This window comes from Natator depressus, chromosome 23 (genome assembly GCF_965152275.1).
Source record: "Natator depressus isolate rNatDep1 chromosome 23, rNatDep2.hap1, whole genome shotgun sequence".
NCBI lineage: Eukaryota > Metazoa > Chordata > Testudines > Cheloniidae > Natator > Natator depressus.
In genome coordinates, this window is record NC_134256.1 from 371,165 (window position 1) to 393,602 (window position 22,438).

Below are 22,438 nucleotides of genomic sequence, written 5' to 3' on the forward strand. Positions count from 1 at the left end.
GATTTTAAAATGTCTGACTTTAATAGCTTCTGTTTAACATCCTCCAGAGATACTAGTGGAATGGAAAGAGTGTTATCATCACCATATAATGAGACTACACCATTTGTTCTTTTCCCCCAAATATAGAATAGAAATATTTATTGAACACTTCTGCCTTAATACTGCCCATTTGTCCTTATTACCCCCAAACCTACCATCTCCCAGTAGAAGCAGCATCACAATGAAACTCCAGAGCAAATCTACTCTGCTACCAAATGCGAACCTGCTACCCACTGCAGCATAGTGACAATGGTAAAGCAATGGGGTTTCATGCTATTTTAAAATGTACCTTTAAAGCCTAAATAACCTCCAATACTTTGTATTAGTCTCTTTCTCACCCTACTTCTCAGAGGATTTTATTAAATGGAAGATACTGACCATATTTCAGTGTGACGTCATCTGCCCTTCGTGAAAAAATATACGAAGGAGCCCAGCAGTTCTTGAGCATACATCTTGTTGGTTAATTGAAGTGCCTCAGGGATACAGTTAAAAGTTCTTTATCTCCTCCCCTGCCCCTCTCTCCTGGTCTGAATGGATATCCTGCAGTTTAGTATACATGTTTTGAAAGAGGTATATAGAAGTACAAAAGGCTATAAAATTTCTCAATAAAGTGCCCAGATGGAAGGAAAATGTAAAGAAACAGATGGCGTTTTTATAACTTAGCATTTTATTGAGCTATAGAGTTTTCAGTAAAACATTCCCATGATAAGGAGAGGCTTTTTGGATAGCCACCAATCATATATTTTAGTATCAAGATGTTTGGTTTTGGGGAATTTTTTAATGTATTTTTATTTAATGCTGATCACCGCAGATGAAACGACTTGCAACCCTAACGCTGACTCCTCTGAAATACCAACCAGCATCTCCTGCTGCTGTGGGTGAGAGGCCTGGAAGGCGATTCATTCGCTCCCTGCCAGATTGAAATTTGCATCTGCATTCAGCATCTATTCTCCTCTGCAATGAGAGGGAATCTGGACTATTCCGCATCTTCTGAACTCACCTTGGAAGAGATGGAGATAGGCGGGAATCATGGTGGGAACACCAGGTGTGCTTTCTACATGGCACCAAGATTTCCTACTTAACAAATGGATGGGAAAGAGGTGGAGAAGGGAGTGTGATGCGGTGTGCTTGCCTCACACTGGTTCAGCAGGGGTTAAACCCACCCTGTGGGCCAAGGAGACCACGCCCCCTTGGCCCTGCTGAGCATGCTCCAGCTGGAACCCAGGTATAAAAGGGAGCTGAGCTGCTCAGTTGGGGCTGACGGCTGAGGAGGGAGGATGCAGTTGCTGGTTCCAGCCCAAGAACTGTTGAATCTCCAGAGCACAGAAGCCAAGCCTGCCGAGACCCAGGCAGACACTGGGATGATGGAGGACTCCCCAGAGAGGAGGGAGCTGCCAGGAACTGCCCTAGCCAAGGAATCCAGAAACCCCAGAGATGCCTGTACCACTGCACGATGGGCCCGGGTAGGAAGTAGCCCAGGGGACTGACCATAAAACCAAGTGGTATCAGTGTGTTTTGGACGGCATGTAGCAACATGCTGCAGTGAAAAGCAGGCTGTGTCCACACTGGTGCATAGCTATGTGTCAGTGAAAGGCTCTGGCCAAGGGAGCCAGTAGGGAAAGGCTTGACAGCAGAGAGCCGCTGGAACATTTCTCCAGTGCCTCCCCCTGCCAGAGCCTTTCGCTGTGGCAGGGGAAGACTCCAGCAGCAGGATACTACACTGCTAAAAATAGTAGGGTAGACGGGGGAGGCAAAGAGTCTCTCTTTGAGTTTGTACAGAGCTTAACTAAATGGATCCTCTATAATATTACTGCTAATAAAATAAAATGGGGGGTTGTGAGGCTTAATTAATCCATGTTTGCAAAGCACTTGGAAATCCTCAGATAAAAAGCTTTGTTTTTTCTTCATGCCTTAGCTCCTGGAATCCTGTGATTAGGTGAGAATCTCAGTTTTTATTTAAAAAAGAAAGTAAGCAGCAAGTTTCTAGACCCCATAGCTTGAAACCTTGACCCCTAAAGTATCCAACACCAGAAAGCAAATAAAAAAACCCCAACATTTATCTGTTTTTAAAAGCCTCTCATGACTTTCTGAGGTCTGACTCATTATTTTTAACATGGTATTTTCCCAGCATAGGGGTGATCTTCCACCCTGCATCCTCAGACACATGTCAATGACCTAAGGATATGGAAAGCAGTGCTGCTTTCTCCTTATGGGTATTCCACAATATACACCAGCATGGGAATGGAAATGTATAATCACTAAGTGCAGATGCATATCCACTGGTCACAGCTGGGATTAACTGGCCTTTTCTACCTATGTTAAGAAACAAAAGGATTTTGATTTTTTTTTAACTGAATCTTTAACTCCTCTCCAAACCTGTGCTCTGTTGTGCTGGTTTCTTTCCAGACGTACCTCTCTGTGTGACTGGCTGGTGCCTGAGGCAGAGCGATTCCCTTTTCATCTGGTGTTTAGAGAGAAAAATTCTGTTTCCTTTAAAACCTCGGTGAAGTCATGAGCATGGGTAGATTTGCTTGCACTGTGCCTTGAGTGTTGGGGTTGCTTCGTCCTAGACAAAAGATCATCGGCCTAGTTTTTCTGCTGTCCTTGCCTTCTGTGCAGCAGAAGAAAGTGGGCTTGTAATACAATTGATCTCATCTGGTAGCTATTTACACCAGTGCAAAATGGATATGAATTCCTACCAGATCATAATGGTTGTATTTGACACTCATATAAATGACTGCATAAGATGCAGGACAATAGCATAACAAGCCCAGCTGATCTAAGATAGACTAGAACCACTGCTGAGACCTGTCCACGTAAAGCAAGTTCAGCTCTTTTAAATACAAGAGAATCAGTGGCCTAAAAGACCCAGCAAAGTCTATACCAGCCAGAGAAATATTCCCAACACCAATCCAGGAATGCATAATTTCTTTGCCTTTGAACTAGGATTCTGGCCAGAGTCTCTTACCCATCCTTGGCAAACAGCAGTCTTCATCAGGGAAACCCCGCTACCCAGTCATTCTCAAGGCTTTGCCCAGGTGGTTCCCAACAGGGTAATCTCTAAAATATGGGCTGAGTACAAAATTTAGCCAAATTATACCCCAATGTCTCCAAACCATTTGCAGTTAATATGTAAATGGGGTTCTTCCTCCCTCAGTCAAATCTCCTTACTCTCCAGCTAACAGCTCACTCAGTTACTTCCTGTCTCTCATCTGCTTCAGGCCACAGGGCTTTCAAACTGCTAAAAGCAAATGCTTTTTTTCCAACAATTAGCACCATTGGTCTCTGGAACTCATAGCCACAATATATCAGTAAAAAGAAAAGGAGGACTTGTGGCACCTTAGAGACTAACAAATTTATTTGAGCATAAGCTTTCGTGAACTACAGCTCACTTCATCGTATGTGGCCCAAAGCTGCAAAAGTTCCCAAACAAAAAAAGTATATGGAAAATAGGAACTGCTGGAATTACGTTAGTAAGGATTTTGAAAAGGTCTGGAAGGATATAAACTCCTCCTGGCTTCAGGGGACAACCTGGTCACTAAAACTTATGGAAAAGGCATCCCACTTTAGGAAAGGTTGAGAACCACGGAACTAGAGTGTATTTTTTTTTTAAAAGAAAGACGTTCAATCTTGATTTCAAGACTCCAAGTGAAAGACAATCTGTTGCATCCTACATAAGATGTTCCAGTTCCACCTGTCCGATGACTAATTATCCTAACGGTTAAAAATGTGTGCCTTTTTTTCCTGTTTTCAACTTCCAGCCATTGGATCTCATTCTGTCTTTGTCTGATAGATTTAAGAGCCCTCTCTTATCGGACATCTTCTGCCTAGTAGCTGCTGGTGGTCAAATCGCCTCTTAACCTTCTCTTTAATAAGCTAATGCCATTGAGCTTCTTAGGCTTCTCTCACTGTAAGGCAAGTTTTTCAAGACTTGTTCCTGTTTCTCTAAACCATCTCCAATTTTTCAACATCCTTTAAAAAATGTGGACACCAGAAGTGGGTAACGTTTTTAGAAGTGCCTTAGAAGTCTTATACCCATTTTCAAAATAGACAAAGTCTCTTTGAAAATTGTATCCAGTATCCCAGTAGTGGTGTCCCCATTGTTGCATGTAGAGAAAATACCACCTCCCTATTCCTTCTCAATATACCCTGTGTGTACATCCAAGGATTGAATTAGCTTCTTACCCACTGAGTCACCCTGAGAGCTCATGTTCATTATTATTTGTACTTCCATAGTACGTAGAAGCCCAAGTAACGGGCCCTGTTGTGCTAGGCACTATAAAACCCAGGACTTCTAAGTCCTTTCCCCATGCCATCCAAGTATGTGCTAAACTGGGCCTTTCTTGAATAGAAGATTGTGGAGCTCAGTGTGGGGGAGGTGCAAGAATCTGGACTGGTGGGAAAAAATATTTCTGGGAGTTATTTTATGGTACTTTGCTTCATGATGAGGCACCCACCTTGCAGCTAATCAACCTGTCTTGTTAATGCTGTTGTGGTATGCTTCCCTAATGGGAGTCATTGCTGAATAAGGAGCTCTTGGAAAATGATGTAACAGAGAGAAAGAGGCTGAAAAGTGGTGAGCACTGAAGTGTATTATTGCGTTATTACAGAGCAGAAGGGCCAAACTGTCAAGGTTCCTTCCCCACTCTGAACTCTAGGGTACAGATGTGGGGACCTGCATGAAAACCCCCTAAGCTTATTTTTACCAGCTTAGGTTAAAACTTCCAAGGTACAAACTATTTTACCTTTTGCCCTTGGACTTTATTGCTGCCACCACCAAGCGTCTAACAAATATATAACAGGGAAAGAGCCTGCTTGGAAACGACTCCCCCCCCCCCCAAAATCCTCCCAAACCCTACACCCCCTTTCCTGGGGGAGGCTTGATAAAAATCCTCACCAATTTGCATAGGTGAACACAGACCCAAACCCTTGGATCTTAAGAACAATGAAAAAGCAATCAGGTTCTTGAAAGAAGAATTTTAATAGAAGAAAAAGTAAAAGAATCACCTCTGTAAAATCAGGATGGTAAATACCTTACAGGGTAATCAGATTCAAAACATAGAGAATCCCTCTAGGCAAAACCTGAAGTTACAAAAAGACACAAAAACAGGAATCTACATTCCATTCAGCACAGCTTATTTTCTCAGCCATTTAAACAAAACAGAATCTAACGCATATCTAGCTAGATTACTTACTAAGTTCTAAGACTCCATTCCTTTTCTGTTCCTGGCAAAACAACACACAGACAGAGAAAACCTTTGTTTCTCCCCCCCCCCCCCTCAGCTTTGAAAGTATCTTGTCTCCTCGTTGGTCATTTTGGTCAGGTGCCAGCGAGGTTATCCTAACTTCTTAACCCTTTACAGGTGAAAGGGTTTTTCCTCTGGCCAGGAGGGATTTTAAAGGTGTTTACCCTTCCCTTTATATTTATGACACAAATGTTAACATGGCAACCTGAAACTCTCATTAATAATCCTCAGCGGCTGCATTCTCTCCAATGTATTCAGTGTAAAGCTTGAACTCACACCTGGAATCCAAGGCAAAGGTGTTTTTCCTCCAGGGGAGTAAATCAGTGCTTACAGAACCAATTTCAGAATTGTTTTAGTTTTGAATCGTAAATGTGTGCTGTGTGAAGTCTTGGGTAGTACAGAGCCAAAGAAGGCAGCCGACAGCTAGGAGAGCTAGCAGACATAGAGGTGACATTGGAAATGGCAGCATTGCAATAACATGGCTAAAATATTGGAACTGCAGCTTAACACACTTTGGCATAGAATCATAGAAATGTAGGTATGCAAGAGACCTGGAGAAGTCCTCACTGAGGCAGGACCAAGTAAACCTAGACCATCCCTGACAAGTGTTTGTCCAACCGGTTCTTAAAACTCTCCAATGACGGGGCTTCCACAGTCTCTCTTGGGAGCCTATTCCAGAGGTTAACTACCCTTCGAGTTGGAAAGTTTTTCCTATATCTAACCTACATCTCTCTTGATGCTGATTATGCCTATTACTACTTGTCCTGCCTTCAGTGACATGAAGAACAGTTGATCACCTTCTTTATAAGACGCCGTAACCTATTTGAAGATTTATCAGATTCTTCCCCCGCCCCACCCAGTCTTCTTTTCTTTGCTTTTGTAACCACGTGCAACTCCCACGTCAAAGGTGACCTGCAAAGCAAAACAAGAAGTGCACTTGTGCCCTCATTGGCTGCTTTGTAATGGAAAGTGAAGGCCTACAAGCTCCCTGGGTCAGGAACTGAGTTTTTGTTGTGTTTTGTACAGTGCCTAGCACAATGAGGACCTGGTCCATGACTAGGGCTCCTAGGAGTTAGGTAATACAAAGAATAAGTGAGGTAACAGGACCTGACCTCAGGGCTCCTGGATCTGAGAACATGAGCTTCTCTACTGCCTAAAGTATTGGGCTCATTAGCTGTGAGGCAGTAGCAGAATCATAAACCTCCACCCACTAGAGGGGGCCAAAGCCATACTGTGTTAGCCTGAGCTTACAGTGACCTCACAAAGAGCCGAGAGTGAAACTTGAGCAATTGAGAGCGTCAAGGATGCTTTGTCAGACTGTTTAAAAACGTTGCTTTTTTAACATCCCTGCCAAATCAACGTTCTGGAGACAGGCTTTCTTTGTCTGAAGACTTGATACCTCCCATTGCCTCTTCAATTAAGCTGTCAGAGCTTGCAATACATATGCTCTGAGACCTCCTGGCATTCCTACAGCTAAGCCAAATGGGACTCTTTTGTGAACTTTCTAAGCAGAAAAGAATACTTACACAGAACCTTTGAGGCCTTCCTAATGCATCATAAAGAAAAGAGAGAGTCCCGATTTGTTTTAAAGCCTTTGGCGGTCACCGTTAAGAGGAGCTACACAATGCATTGAGGATGGAGAGCTCTGAGTACAGTATAAGTCCCACCTTAACATTTTCCTTTGCATACAAAATCCTTGACAATGGGTACACTGCTGATGTGCTGAGACCACTGCCTCTCATGCTGACCAATATTGTCTTATTGTTTCCTTGTACTCCCCCATCTCTTAGCATCCATCTGTCTCTTGCCTTATATTTTATAGTGTAAGGTCTTTGGGGCAGGGACTTTCTTTTTGTTGTGTATTGTACAGCACCTAGCACCATGGGGTCCTGGTCCCTGACTAGGGCTCCTTGCTGCTATGGTAACACAAAGGAATAACAACTTTCCTTAGTTGCTGGCTTCTGAAAAGATAAAACTGATGTGCCACTGCACATCCAAATGTAAATTAAACCAGTCTACTCTCATTGCTGATTTCAATGCCTATTTTCAGACTCTTGATTATTTAATCAGCAGCTCAGGGTGATTAGGAAGCTACCCTCAGGGAGAGGGAGAGAGAAAGAGAGAGAGAGAGGGAGGCCACTGCTGCTTTTATTTGAGCAGCACTGCAGCAGACACACAGCATGGGCCAGGCCCCTCACATTCGCACAAGCTAATCTAGGTTATTAAATTTCTTTTGGAACTGACTAAATCTGGAGTGTGCGCTTCCTGCAGAGCTGGCACAGGCCTTTCTCTGATGGGTGACTAGGTGAACTCTTATGATGTTAATGTTTCTTCTTGTTCAGCCAGTAAAAGGTCCTCTTACAGGAGGTGGCAGATGGTAGAGATCCTGGTGCCAAGCACTGAGCTGCTCGTCTCTACAACGTATTCTCAATACAGAATACTTGGCCCAGGAGTCTGTCGTCTTTTATTCTCTTTATTCAATCCTGCGCTGAAATCAGTGCAGTACTCTGCAGCTTTAGATAGAAACCCCAATAAGCTTCTTTTCCCTGGCAAATCCAGCTCCCAGCATTACATTTACTTAGTAGCCTAACCTAAAAATGATGGTGGAGGTTAAGTACACCCAAAAGGATGTCACTGTTTCAACAACTTATCAAGAAGAAAGCTAAGCTCTTGCATACATGACCAGATGGAATTCAGACACAAAGTCTTTCCAAGGAGTGGCGTGTGCCTTGTAAATACCATGCATAAAAGGCTTCCAAATGCACCCCTTTGCTCCTCAATCTGTGAGTTTGTCATAGGAAGCTCCTCAGGGATGTTTACACCAAGCAGCCTGATTCAGTCAAGGCAGCACTGCCTTCCTAAGGCCTCAGAGTGACTCTGTATCTAGGACCCTTAGCAATCAAGTCTGGATGTTTGGAACTTTACTGGTGCTAACACAAGGTGTCAACCTGGAAACTCACTATGCCCCCAGAGTAAAATTCACTGGGGCAGAGAACCAGCACAAAGGCCATGCACCTCTTAAAGTGGGACTAAAGTGGTGCATGGGCCTCATGCAGACCCGCTGCCCAGGGGTGAATTTCACCTTACAGACTGCTGAATTTATACAGGGTGGAGGAGAGTGTAGAGCAGGAAAGGTGCATCTTCACCAGGCCCCCTGCAGGTCCAAACTGTTCCTCAAAGGAGTATCACTGTCGGGAATGAGGAATTTTAACCTTTTCTTAGAGCATCAGGAAGATAAAAGATTTTTCCCATTTCAGAGGGGAGGGACTGGTTGCAAGGAGGGACAAGAGCATATTAGCATGGGGCATGCTGACATTGAAGATAGGGTAAAGAGAGGACCTAAGGCTCTCCTAGGAGGTAAAGTCCCATGAACCTTTGTAATTGAGTTAATTGTAGAAGTGGAATTTTTCTGAGTGGTCACGTTTAGCATATTTCTAAAATGGCCGTAACAGATATTTCAGTAAGTACACAATGTGTGCAAGAGAGAACACACAAAAATCATCCAACTAAGGGAACAAACAATAACGGGCAGGTGTTGAGACATTTAGAAAGTTGCTGGGGAACTGAGAAACTAGGAAATAACCTAAGATAAAAAGAAGTATGTACCAAAAGAAGGTAATTGATAAGGTTTGGAATGATAAAAAATAAGAGCAAGGGTGGTTGGGTGCCTCAGGTGCTTTGGTGATTGTCAGGTGTTTTCCCACAGATCTGCTGAGCTACAAACTGCATTGTTTTAGCTTTGTGCTTCAGGCTTAACAAGCATCTCAACTTCCTTGTGGTCTTCCAAAATCAGTCCCTTGTATTATGCTGCCTTCCCCAGCCATGTTGATCCAGGCAGTGCCTTTTAAATGGAAGAGGTCTCATTCTGCCACACGCCTTGCACTGAGCCAGAGCTACATCAAAGGTGCCATCCCAGTAAAGACATCTAGGAAAAGCTGGCTGCTGGAAGCAGTTTTCCCTCCTCTGAGTAATAAAATGCACCTTTCCTGAAAAATCAGGTTTTCTAGGGAGGGGAGAAGGGCCAGGGTGCTCCTCTGAAGCTGGTGTGCATGCCTTATATCTGCATGTGCATTTGTGCCAAGCTCTCCAAGGGAGAGGCCAGATAGCAGAGCAAGGACTGGGACACAAAAAGAACCCTTTTCAGCCATTCCTCCTGAGGGGGGAAAGGAAAAGGGAATGAGAGGGGGCTCGGAGCCAAAGAGCCCTTCTCCCTGGGGTGTTACACGGAACCAGCAGTCACGGAGAGAGGAGACAGAACCACACTACTTTTCACAAGCACTTGCTCCCTCCTGCACCGGAGACAGATTTTGTATGAGCTGGCACCAGCTGATGGAGCCTATGGGTGATGGCACAGCACCATCCAGTCTTTGCTTGCATTGCACACAGTAGTGGTGATGACCAATTTCATTCAGAACTCATTATTCCAACAGAATCTGATTCTGAACTGGCAGGGTCCAGACTCGCTTGCCATGGGCATTCCCTGCACTCTAGCAACTCTTGTCCTATGCACTACCTAATCAACTCCAGGGACGCATTAGAGAGGAAGCATAGTCCAGTGGCTTGGGTGCTGCCTTAGGCTGTGCCTCAGATTGTCTGGGTGATCGTGGGCAAGTCACTTAGCCTCTCTGTACCTCAGTTCACTATCCATAAAATGGGAATAATAGGTGTTTGGGAAGATAAATACATTAAAGACTGTGAGGCACTGAGCTATTATACAGTGATGGGGTCCAGATACATTCCTAAAGTAAGTAGATTAGAAAACCTCTAACTAAATAGTGTGTACGCATGGATTCGCTCTACACCCATTCCATATTCCCCCACTTACAACAATATCTGAACAGAAAAGCTGTAGCAGGAGGCACTTAATAGAGTGAAGGTTTGATGGTGTTTACCACTTGCAATAAAGCAGTGAAGTTAAGGATTATATTCTTTGTATTGCAGTGATGCCTCAGAGCCCCATTCATGACCTAGGATGCCCTTGGGCTAGATGTTGGACAGAGCATTAAGAGACTGCCCCTGATTCAAAAGACCATAGTCTAAGCACTCTCCTCCCTGCCAAGTCCCCTGGGGGCGCTCCCTCCTGCTGATCCGTAATTGATCAGTAATGATTTGTTGATAACCAGTAGCTGATAAAATGTTAACTGTGATTATAGGTTTGGGGTGGGGGGAAGAGTCTTCTAGACTGGATTAATTTAATAACAAACCTTGGCTAAATCAGCTTTGATTGGGTTTATTGATGAAGTCCGTAAAAACAGCACATACACAGAGCGGCATACAATTAACAACAGCTGGAGCAGATCTTTCCTGGAGTTTTCTGACAGCCTGTGTCCAGGCTGCAGGTGATCTTAGGGTAATTATAAGCTAAGTTCTCGAGGACTAATGTGAGTACATCTATGAGAGCTGTAACTCGCACCCCTCGCTCATAGTGCAGACATTCACCAGGAGAAAAGCATGCTGGGAAGGGAGCTCTGCTTATCCTATTGGATAGTGAGCTCTCTGAGGCACAAGCTGTCTCTTACTACCTATGAATGCAGCACCCACTGAAAGTGGGTCCTCTGGGCACTCCTGCAATATAAACAAATACAGCCTGGGCAAGCTTCTCCTATGTTCCCCACTAACCCTTGAACCAGAGATTCCTCCTGTAGGGTTAAGAGCATTGGCAAAGGAGCCTCATAGGTACTTGTCGCCTACCAACTGGGCTAAGACCCACCCAGCATAATTATTTCTGCTTGGAGGATTTTGCACATAGAAGATAGCAATGAGAAGTTTCAGGCAAAGTAAATGATACTGAAAATTATTAGCACATAGGAGCAGTCAAATCATAAAACAATGGGGGCCTATAACTCTCCTCGTGAGTGGGGAAAATGGAGCCAGCAGACTGCATTGAGTGCTGCTTTGCCATAATTATGCAGGAGATGCACCTCAGCAAATGAGTTATTTGTTTGAATCACAAGTCACCTAGTCTTTGGGGTAGCCAGAACAGGCTATTTAATCCCTTTGACCTGCATGGGCTGGGTCAGGTTGCGGTATGTAGTCATTTACAGGTGCCAATAACATCCCTTCTGATCTGGCAGCATTTCACAGGTGCTTGGCACTGGTGTGAATGACTGCATAAGGTGCAGGCCCTGATATGTAACTCTCTCCTGCTAAAATTAAAATCTTATTGAACTTAATTCTTGTTTCTACTGAGGCCACTTTGCACAGATCTATCCATGTAATGGGGCCTTCTGGTGGGTAGAAATATATAGTTTATTCCCACTTTAAAGCCCCTTTATGTCTCCAGAGCAATGTAAATGGGTATCAGGCCAATTGTCTCTGTTTACTGAGGAGAAACTGGCATGGTTTGGTCTGACTCCACTGACCACCTAAGAGTGTTTTCTCTCTTAGTTTCTTATCCCCCACCTGTTCGTTAATAGCCACGAAACTGGCTTCTAACAGCAATTGCCCAACTCCCAGCAGTGATGAGGCACTTCGCACAGGACTTCTTGAGTCTCTGGACCCACTTTAGATCATCTAACATTTTTCTCCTGAAGCACAGTCAGCCCTTCCATTTTGCCAGGAAAATATTTGCACACTTAACAGGGACTCAAGCTGAATATTATCCAAGCTGCAGAAAAGCCATTTCAGGCTTTTGAGTTGTAGATAAACACTTTAGCCAGAAGCAGCTCAGCTTTTCAAACAGCTTGGGGACTCTTTGATTTGTCCACAGTTGATGCGGGTTCTTAAAAGCTGGACAGTTTAGCTCTGCCCTTAATGTCTGCTCAGTGACTGTGCTAAGCATAACCACTTTTTGCCTTGTCCGTCTCTCTAGGTGCCGTATAAGTTTCTGTCTTTGTATGTAATAAAATCTGCTGCTCTGATTGTGTTTTAGAAGCATTCTTCAGGCTTGCAGAAAGATGATTATTTCTCACTGGGGTACTCTACTTGTGAGTGGAGAGGGGGAAGGTTTGAGGCTCTGGGGTTTTCAAGAGAATTTAAGATTTCCTTCGTTCCTTTGAAAACCCTAGCCATCGAGGCTGACTTTTCTCCCAACCTATTATCTAGCTGTTCGGTTTTCGCATTCTTGTCTATGCTTCGGTGCCCCTCGAGTACATCTCTTCTGCTCGCCTATGAGTGATAAATACAGTCGGGTGGTTGGGGTGTCACAGGGCTTACGCTGCACTAATACGGGGAGCCATTAGTTTTATTCTCTCTAGGCTCAGTTTTACATCTGCAACTTGTGTGATCCTCTACAGGAGTGGAAACAGAGTGAGAAGCGCTCGTTCTGGTGAGAGGAGCCGGCTTTGCACAAGTGCAGGGCAATTGAGAATCTGATGCTCTGTCCATGGTGCTGGAGGAGTTGATGGCCACATGAACCCCCTGCACGGGCATTAATTGGGTACTAGGTGTCTCAGCTGTGGATTTCCAGGTACCAGGTTACCCATTTATCTATTTCAGGTGCCTGAACTGTGCGTGTGAGGCTTGATGAGACCTATGGATGGATACAGAGATTGGAATAAGTTGATAAAGATGACAGAAACAGCTCACTGAAACACAGAACAGAAAGGGAAGATGAGACTGAGACTGGCCAGGTACTGGAGTGAGACTTGGGATACCTTTAAATTCCAGCCTCTGCCACTAACTCCTTGCATGGCCCTGGGAAAGTTGGTTGGTGTTTGTTTTTCCAGAAGCACTGAACGCCCACAACTCCAGTTCATCAGGCATTTCTGGTTCTCAGCATCTGAGGGAAATCCAGCCCTGGCTCTCTGCACCTTCCTTTGCCATCTTTAAAGCGGGAACAATAATGCCACTTTGTCTTGTCTAATCAGACTGAGATCTTGGCGGCAGCAGGGGCCATGATGCTCCATGGCTGTGCGACGTCAGGGCCAGGATCTCATCTGTACAGATAAAGCACTGCCGCGATACAGATAAATGGGGAAGGAAGGGAATCTGTGTGGCATCAGCAACACACTCCCTCCCCCTTAGTATTCAGAGATAAGGCCTGAGAGCCCAATTCACCACCACCGACCCCAGTGCAGAGTGGCTGTAAAACAACCCAGCTGATGGGACGGCCCACTGCACTGGTATGAGCATCTGCACAAAGGGCAGGGCATGGAGTAGGTCTAAAGTTAAAGGCCTTTATATCCCTGGTCAGGCACCTATGCCTAAGTCTTCAAAAGTGACTAATGAATTTGACTGCCTCCATTTGAGTGCCCAACTCACTTCAAAGGGGCCCAGTTTTTCAGATTATGAGTGATCAGCTCTTTCTGAAAGCCTCAGCTCCTCTCATGTGACTAATGTTGAGCACCCAAAAATCACTAGTTATTTTTTGAAAACATAGGCCTAAATATAAGTTGCCTAATTTTTTTCCAGTGCCTACATACCTGCCAATCCCACTGCAGTTATGAAGAGTGGTAGAGCAGGCAATAATGCCATACGTGTCTAAATATGGAGTTAGGGGCCTGGCTTTAGGCCTCTGAGCACGCTGGCCTTGGGGACTAGATACAGCCAAGAATGACGAGTAAGCTCTGTTCTATTTGCCACACTTTCCCAAGTAGCATTAGTTTTATGGTAACCAGGATTAGTTTTATGGTAACCAGGCCAGCGCCTGCAAGAATGTAGCCGGGGATGATGAGTGGGGGTGGAGAGAACTGTACTCTAACTAGTACAGGAATAAACAAAAAATCAAATGGAGAAAACAGCCTCGCTCCCGAAGGCTTCCAAGAGTTAAATGAAAAGGGAAAAGGAATAGTAATAGAGCTGTGTGAATAGTGGGTTTTTTTGATTTGCTGGCAATTCAGGGGAAAAATTTCAGGTTGACCCAGAACTTTAAGTTTTTAAACAAATTTTAAAAAAACTCATTTCAGGTAGACTGAAATGTTTTGTTCAACCTGAAATGAGATGTTTCATTTCAATTTCAAGCTTTTTTTTACATTTTAAATTTTAAAAATGTAATGAAAGGAAATTGCTAAACAAGTTGTTTTCAGTCCAGAGATCCAAGTGTTTATAAAGTGTCAAAAGAAAATATGTATTTTGGGCACTTTTAGGATTTTATTCCCCCTGCCTGAAGCAATTTGACAAAATTGACATGAATTCACAAAATGTTTGTTGACCCAAATCTGCATTTTTTTTTACTGAATAAAGTTTGTGAAAATTTTTCCCAGTTCTAGATAGCAGATATTACTCAAAGCCTACATGATTCCCTTATGCCAGCACTGATAGAGCACCAAGCTAAAGGTCACAGGAATGAAATACTAAAGGTTTAAAGGTCAGGCCAGAGCAGAGAGAGTTTAGGGATCAAAAGTTGGCAGAACAGCATCCAAACAAAGCAACCAACTGGCCAAATGCATATGGTGCCAGACTAGCCCATACAGCTGTGGAACAGATTGGAGCACAAGCTGGGAGGTTTTGATAGGTATTGATAACCTTTATTGCCATAAGGACACCGCAGCAATTCTGTCACATAGCAGCTCCCGAGGTGCAGGATGTTCCCTCTGGAATGGTGCTTTGGGATAATTAGCTTTACATGTTCCAGGCTTCACTTGTTGATTCCCTGTTCTGTTCATTCCCCCAGGGGCACCTGGCATGGGCCACTGTCAGAAGACCGGATGCTGGGCTAGATGGACCCTTGGTCTGACCCAGCAGGGCCGTTCGTATGACTAGTGACTTTGTATGTCCAGCTTGCAGGTCCTCAGCACCTTCTGAAAGTCAGGGGCTTCTAAGGCATCTCAGGTTGGACCCTGCCACCGGCCCTGTAAGGGGAGTGGAGCTCAGCCTTGCCTGGGATGCAGCAGTTATCCCTCAACTGACCCTGATCTGGTGGCTTAATTACCATGGGTGACCCCAGTTGTGGGAGGCCAGGGAGGATTCCATAGAGGGGGAAGAGAACTCAGTGAGGGAGGAGACCCAGGGCAGAGGAGCAAGCTGGAGAGAACTACAGGGAACAGGTCAAGCTCCTGGGGTAGGCCCTGAGACAGACCCTATAAGAAGTCTGGGAGGAGGGGGGATGGGATGTCCCTAGGGAGGTGAAGCAGTGGGGAAACCTGCTGGAAAGAAGGGCCTCCAGGGACAGAGCCTTGGGTGACATGCTCAGCCAGGGGAGCAGAGCAGCAACCCTGCAGTGCCCAGCATTAGGGGGTGAAGAGCAGCAGAAGTCTCCTCTGTTTGGATGCTGATGTGGACTCTTGTATCCTGCAAGGGGACAGAACTGGAAAGAGGTGACCTGGGCCACAGAAAGGGAGATAGGGACAGGTCATCTCCAGGCCAAAGAGGCGGCCACCAGAGATACTGGACAAAGACCTCTGTAGGGCCATGCTGTGGCACCAGGAGGTGCTGTGGCACTGAGTAGAACGGCTTACAGGCCCCAAAGGCCCTACTCCATTTTTAAAAGCAGGTGCAGTATCTAGGGCTGTAGCTCACGAAAGCTTATGCTCAAATAAATTTGTTAGTCTCTAAGGTGCCACAAGTCCTCCTTTTCTTTTTGCGGATACAGACTAACATGGCTGCTACTCTGAAAAGTATCTAGGGGTGAAATTTATCCTGATATATAGGGTCAGTGAGAGGCCTAGGCACCACCTTGTGCCAATTTTGACGCTTTAAGCAGTGCCTAAGCCTTGTGAGGGCTCTCTGCACAAGGGTGAATGTCAGAGCATGTCGTTAAGGCACAGCGCATGCTGTTTAGCCGTATTGACTGTGCTTTCAGTCCTGCCTTGCCTACGGGATTTTGCTGTCTGCACACTACTGTTGTTCATGCTGTCTTGGTTTGGTTACGCAGATCCACTCTGACTGCGTCCCTGACAATCATGACCTACTGCCAGGCCTCCAAGTTTGTGATTGATGAGCTAAATAAGGCTAGACTGGGTTAGTAATTAGATAAGGGATCTGTGAGGAAAATCCATGCACTGCAGGAAGTGGTTGTGGCAATTTAACTGGCCCCAGCTAGATGCAAAGGGGACCTGATTCTGCTGTTAGCTACACTGCTGTGAATTCTGGTGTAAACGTTTCTTTTCTGTGCCTGGTGCAAAACTATTGTCAGCCAAGGAAGAATCAGGCTGAAACAGACCTTCAGGACTGAGTCTCATTTACACCAAGGCTCCCTCAACACTGCTCTGGCAGTGTGAGCTGGCCTTAAAGTGGGTGGAAATATAAACTAAAGTGCTGTAAAGGGACCTCAGTGCAAATGAGGAGGCGGCTCTAAACTCTTGCATGTAGGAGTATAAAGTAGTGTACTCACTATCCGTAGCACCCTTTGCAGCATTGCACCCTGGTCCTTGCCTGCAGGAAGTACCAGACCATCTACCTTTCACCAGGTCTTCTAGGATTCTGTCCTCCAGCCAAGTCACAACCCAGTTCCCTTCTGGGGTCACAAGGGCCAATGGAAAGTTCACAAAACTGCCCAACACAAGAGAGCTTTTGAAAGGAAGAGTCTCCAATCCCCCCATTTCCTCAACCCCACCTTTAGAGGAAGTCTTAAACCCCCATCGCAGGGCTCAGTGTTCTTTCTGTTGGGCTTGTATGCCTCTTCCTCAGGGCTGGTAGGGTAACCCCCAGGTTCCCATACAGAGCCTATGTACTGGACAGCTAAGTCTGTTTCTTCAAATGTGCTGCTGTTTCTTTCGCTGGGCCACTTCCTACCTCCAGGTCACCTTGTGCTGCTTCCCCAGGGCCTATGTTTAACACAGCCTCCCTCCTTTGGTTGTCAGGCCTTTCCCTTCTTTGCTGAGCTAACCACTTGTCTGCCTCACTCAGACACCACTGGAGTGCTTTTAACTGACCCTATCTCAGAGCCTCCCATACAGTTATAAGGGGCCTAACCTGCTCCCTGTAGAGCCTCCTACTTGGCTTCTTATCTATTTAAACTTTAGGGCTAAGGCCCCCAGTGTATCCTGCTCCCTAGGGTTCTCTTCCTCAGGGAAGAGTCCTGCCTTCTCCACAACTGCCCCCCCGCCCCCGGTCTTAAAAGGCTCTGGCTTCTAATTATCCCTGTGTAGCTCCAGCCAGGAAGTAGTCACGCACAGGTGTACTCATTGGCTCTTACTCCCATTACCTGTTAGCCCGGGGGTTACATCCCATCACAAACAATTATAAGTTTCTCGGCTGCTCTGCATTATTTTGGTAATTATATACACTGTACCACAAGTGTGTGTGTTTAAAAAAAAAAAAAAGGCAGGGAAATTGCTTAGGCACTTGGAAAGATCATAATATCCCAACATTTGGGGCTGGTAGATAAAGGCACAGATAAAAACTCAAGCATAAAACTTAAAACCAAGCTATAGAATCCACCACTACATTCACACTTCTGCTGCCTGCTTGAAAACCAAGCCAAGCCAAGCTGTGCTGAAATGCCAGCTCTGTAACAATGTGCTCATGTGCAAAAAAGCAACTCTCTCAGGGAGGGACTGATCAATATATTTCTTGATATCCATGAAGCATCAAAGGTTTCACTGCTGAAGTTGGCAGTCATGCACCAGTGGAAGTTGTAAATGAGAAGTTTCTGTCTATTTTCAGAGAGCTCCAGTGGGGGATGAAGCACGTAGGAGCATGAGTGTGTGTGATAGGAAGGATTATGGAAAGGGAATTAAATACAATAGGGAGAAAGAAATCACATCAGGAACCAGAAGATCAGGAATCAGGAAAATCAGAACCAATAACACTCTTGAGCTATAAGTGCCATGTGTAATATTATTTTATATTTAGAGATATGGATATAACAGGGTGGGTGATGGAGAATATGTTAGCTGTGACTTTGAACTTCCTGCTTCTCTCTTACACAGACAAAGTGGGGGAGGTAATATCTTTAATTGGACCAACTTCTGTTGGAGAGAGAGAGACAAGCTTTTGAGCAGTATTGTTGTAGCCGTGTCTGTCCCAGACACGGTGGGGGAGGTTATATCTTTTATTGGACCAACTTCTGTGGGTGAGAGAGACAAGCTTTCGAGCTTACACAGAGCTCTTCTTCAGGTCTGGGAAATGTACTCAAGAGTGTCACAGCTAAATAGAGGGTGAATCAGATTGTTAACTACTATGGTAAACACATATTTCAAGGGACCATTCAAGGTGAAGTGGCCCACTAACACCCCTCCAATCATAGGGGGAATGGAAGGGAGGGCGCCATCCCTGGTACTGACAGCCAGCTGCAACCTGACATGGTCATCACTGATGAGGCCCAGAAAAAGATCATCCTTGTCAACGTCAGTCTTCTTTGAGAACAGGACCCCTGCCTTCCGCAAAGCCTGAGCTCATAAGCTGGAAAAGTACTCCACCCTGAGAACGAAGCGCTACAAGGTGCAGATGGACGCCCTGATTGTCGGAGCCCTGGGTGCCTGGGACCCCTGCAACGAGCGTGTGCTGCGGACCTGTGGGATCGGTCGACAGTATGCACAGCTCATGTAGCACCTCATGGTCTCGGACGCCATCCGATGGTCCAGGGACATCTACATCGAACACATCACCAGCCACCGACAGTACCAGGAGGCGTGAGCCAGAACGACATCGTGCATCAACTAGGAGAAAGGGACCGAGAGATTTTTTCCATTGGACCATATGAATTGGAACCATAAACTCACTGAACATTAAATCTCACCAAATGAGGGTCAATCCATCCTCATCATTGTATCCACTCATTATAATCCACACCAAAACGTAGCCATTATATGAACAACATACCCTCATATCTCAATGTCTGTACTTTGACCCGTCAACCTTTTACCCCCAATCGGGGGTATTGCAGTTTATGTATTCCTTACGCCATTCGATCCTATACCGAACTTTGCACCCCTTGATAATCTCTACGCTATTCCCTGATAACAAGAAAATTCTTGCATCCGATGCAGTGAGCTGTAGCTCCCGAAAGCTTGTGCTCAAATAAATTGGTTAGTCTCTAAGGTGCCCCAAGTCCTCCTTTTCTTTTTGCGAATACAGACTAACACGGCTGTTACTCTGAAACCTGTCAAGAAACTTCTATGCTTAAACTCTGTACCATTCACTTTTTTAAACATCATCTTAATAAAATTTTTAAATCTTTAATTGGACCAACTTCCCAGACCTGAAAAAGAACTGTCATCTCAAAAGCTTGTCTCTCTTACCTACAGAATTTGGTCCAATAGAAGATATTACCTTGGGACCATCGCAGCTACAACTACACTGCATGCTTCTCTCTATGCAAGTCAAACTCTTAACATGATTTGAAATTAACAGGTACATGTAATAGGGTGATAGAAGTCGAGTCAGGGTGTAATCCGAGAGCATCCAGTAGCAGCTACTTCACAGGAATCATAGAATATCAGGGTTGGAAGGGACCTCAGGAGGTCATCTAGTCCAACCCCCTGCTCAAAGCAGGGCCAATCCCCAACTAAATCATCCCAGCCAGGGCTTTGTCAAGCCTGACCTTAAAAATATCTAAGGAAGGAGATTCTACCACCTCCCTAGGTAACGCATTCCAGTGTTTCACCAGCCTCCTAGCGAAAAAGTTTTTCCTAATATCCAACCTAAACCTCCCCCACTGCAACTTGAGACCATTACTCCTTGTTCTGTCATCAGCTACCACTGAGAACAGTCTAGATCCATCCTCTTTGGAACCCCCTTTCAGGTAGTTGAAAGCAGCTATCAAATCCCCCCTCATTCTTCTCTTCCACAGACAAAACAATCCCAGTTCCCTCAGCCTCTCCTCATAACTCATGTGTTCCAGACCCCTAATCATTTTTGTTGCCCTGCGCTGGACTCTCTCCAATTTTTCCACATCCTTCTTGTAGTGTGGTGCCCAAAACTGGACACAGTACTCCAGATGAGGCCTCACCAATGTCGAATAGAGGGGAACGATCACATCCCTCGATCTGCTGGCAATGCCCCTACCTATACATCCCAAAATGCCATTGGCCTTCTTGGCAACAAGTGCACACTGTTGACTCATATCCAGCTTCTCGTCCACTGTAACCCCGAGGTCCTTTTCCGCAGAACTGCTGCCTAGCCATTCGGTCCCTAGTCTGTAGCTGTGCATGGGATTCTTCCGCCCTAAGTGCAGGACTCTGCACTTGTCCTTGTTGAACCTCATCAGATTTCTTTTGGCCCAATCCTCCAATTTGTCTAGGGCCATCTGTATCCTATCCCTACCCTCCAGCGTATCTGCCACTCCTCCCAGTTTAGTGTCATCTGCAAACTTGCTGAGGGTGCAATCCACACCATCCTCCAGATCATTTATGAAGATATTGAACAAAACTGGCCCCAGGACCAACCCCTGGGGCACTCCACTTGATACCGGCTGCCAACTAGACATGGAGCAATTGATCACTACCCGTTGAGCCCGACAATCTAGCCAGCTTTCTATCTACCTTATAGTCCATTCATCCAGCCCATACTTCTTTAACTTGCTGGCAAGAATACTGTGGGAGACCGTGTCAAAAGCTTTGCTAAAGTCAAGGAACAACACGTCCACTGCTTTCCCTTCACCCACAGAGCCAGTTATCTCGTCATAGGAGGCAATTAGATTAGTCAGGCATGACTTGCCCTTGGGGAATCCATGCTGACTGTTCCTGATCACTTTCCTCTCCTCTAAGTGCTTCAAAATTGATTCCTTGAGGACCTGCTCCATGATTTTTCCAGGGACTGAGGTGAGGCTGACTGGCCTGTAGATCCCCGGATTCTCCTTCTTCCCTTTTTTAAAGATGGGCACTACATTTGCCTTTTTCCAGTCATCTGGGACCTCCCCCGATCGCCATGAGTTTTCAAAGATAATGGCCAATGGCTCTGCAATCACATCCGCCAACTCCTTGAGCACTCTCGGATGCAACGCATCCGGCCCCATGGACTTGTGCTCGTCCAGCTTTTCTAAATAGTCCCGAACCACTTCTTTCTCCACAGAGGGCTGGTCACCTCCTCCCCATGCTGTGCTGCCCAGTGCAGTAGTCTGGGAGCTGGCCTTGTTCGTGAAGACAGAGGCAAAAAAAGCATTGAGTACATTAGCTTTTTCCACATCCTCTGTCATGAGGTTGCCTCCCTCATTCAGGAAGGGGCCCACACTTCCCTTGACTTTCTTCTTGTTGCTAACATACCTGAAGAAACCCTTCTTGTTACTCTTAACATCTCTTGCTAGCTGCAACTCCAGGTGTGATTTGGCCTTCCTGATTTCACTCCTGCATGCCTGAGCAATATTTTTATACTCTTCCCTGGTCATTTGTCCAATCTTCCACTTCTTGTAAGCTTCTTCTTTGTGATTAAGATCAGCAAGGATTTCATTGTGAAGCCAAGCTGGTCGCCTGCCATATTTACTATTCTTTCTACACATCGGGATGGTTTGTCCCTGTAACCTCAATAAGGATTCTTTAAAATACAGCCAGCTCTCCTGGACTCCTTTCCCCCTCATGTTATTCTCTCAGGGGATCCTGCCCATCAGTTCCCTGAGGGAGTCAAAGTCTGCTTTTCTGAAGTCCAGGGTCCGTATTCTGCTGCTCTCTTTTCTTCCCTGTGTCAGGATCCTGAACTCGACCATCTCATGGTCACTGCCTCCCAGGTTCCCATCCACTTTTGCTTCCCCTACTAATTCGTCCCAGTTTGTGAGCAGCAGGTCAAGAAGAGCTCTGCCCCTAGTTGGTTCCTCCAGCACTTGCACCAGGAAATTGTCCCCTACATTTTCCAAAAACTTCCTGGATTGTCTGTGCACCGCTGTATTGCTCTCCCAGCAGATATCAGGGTGATTGAGGTCTCCCATGAGAACCAGGGCCTGCGATCTAGTAACTTCCGTGAGTTGCCGGAAGAAAGCCTCGTCCACCTCATCCCCCTGGTCCGGTGGTCTATAGCAGACTCCCACCATGACATCACCCTTGTTGCTCACACTTCTAAGCTTAATCCAGAGACACTCAGGTTTTTCTGCAGTTTCATACTTGAGCTCTGAGCAGTCATACTGCTCCCTTACATACAGTGCAACTCCCCCACCTTTTCTGCCCTGCCTGTCCTTCCTGAACAGTTTATATCCATCCATCCATGATAGTACTCCAGTCATGTGAGTTATCCCACCAAGTCTCTGTTATTCCAATCACATCATAATTCCTTGACTGTGCCAGGACTTCCAGTTCTCCCTGCTTGTTTCCCAGGCTTCTTGCAGTTGTGTATAGGCACTTGAGATAACTCGCTGATCGTCCCTCTTTCTCAGTATGAGGCAGGAGCCCTGCCCTCTCGCACGC

The 22,438-nt window shown here is 45.6% G+C and overlaps 1 protein-coding gene across 3 annotated transcripts in view; it reads left to right on the forward strand.

The window, feature by feature from the left end:
• Window positions 1–22,438, forward strand: part of LOC141976200 (angiogenin-2-like) — a 312,479-nt gene that overhangs the window by 25,216 nt on the left and 264,825 nt on the right. For 2 of the 3 annotated variants that reach the window (XR_012636087.1, XR_012636085.1), the window contains exon 3: window positions 12,723–12,856. The exons of the other annotated variant lie outside the window; for it this stretch is intronic. The gene's annotated coding sequence lies outside the window, so the exon portion shown is untranslated. The remainder of the gene's footprint in view (window positions 1–12,722; window positions 12,857–22,438) is intronic. 3 annotated transcript variants of the gene reach the window in all.